We start from the raw sequence: 473 nt of genomic DNA on the forward strand, positions 1-473 counted from the left end.
ACAGATTTACTTCCTGTTTCTGTTTTTTAATGAGCTGTGATTGGCTGGAAATGGGCCAATCACAAACAAGAAGCTGAACAAGACGTTTGCCCTCACGACGGGTCACGAGAGCGACGGGTCGGGGGGGGGGGGCGGCGGGTCACCTGCATAACTCCAAACGCTCTGCTCCACTGTGTGATGTCATGAAGTGGGAGTTTTCAGGCGAACAACTCCTTTGAGGAAATTATCCAAATGATTTCAGTGAAGGTGTGTGGAGTTTAAAAACACAGTGGAGCACTTCCTGTATCACCACATGATGACATCACAAGGTGGAACAACGTGTTTGTCTGTTACCCGGAGTTTCAGGCGCTTCAGCGTTAGTGCGGCTGATCCCGGGTCAGCGTTGGTGCGGCTGATCCCGGGTCAGTACTAGTGCGGCTGATCCCGGGTCAGCGTTGGTGCGGCTGATCCCGGGTCAGTACTAGTGCGGCTGA

This window comes from Boleophthalmus pectinirostris, unplaced genomic scaffold (genome assembly GCF_026225935.1).
Source record: "Boleophthalmus pectinirostris isolate CB_2022bp ecotype Guang Dong unplaced genomic scaffold, ASM2622593v1 HiC_scaffold_9, whole genome shotgun sequence".
NCBI lineage: Eukaryota > Metazoa > Chordata > Actinopteri > Gobiiformes > Gobiidae > Boleophthalmus > Boleophthalmus pectinirostris.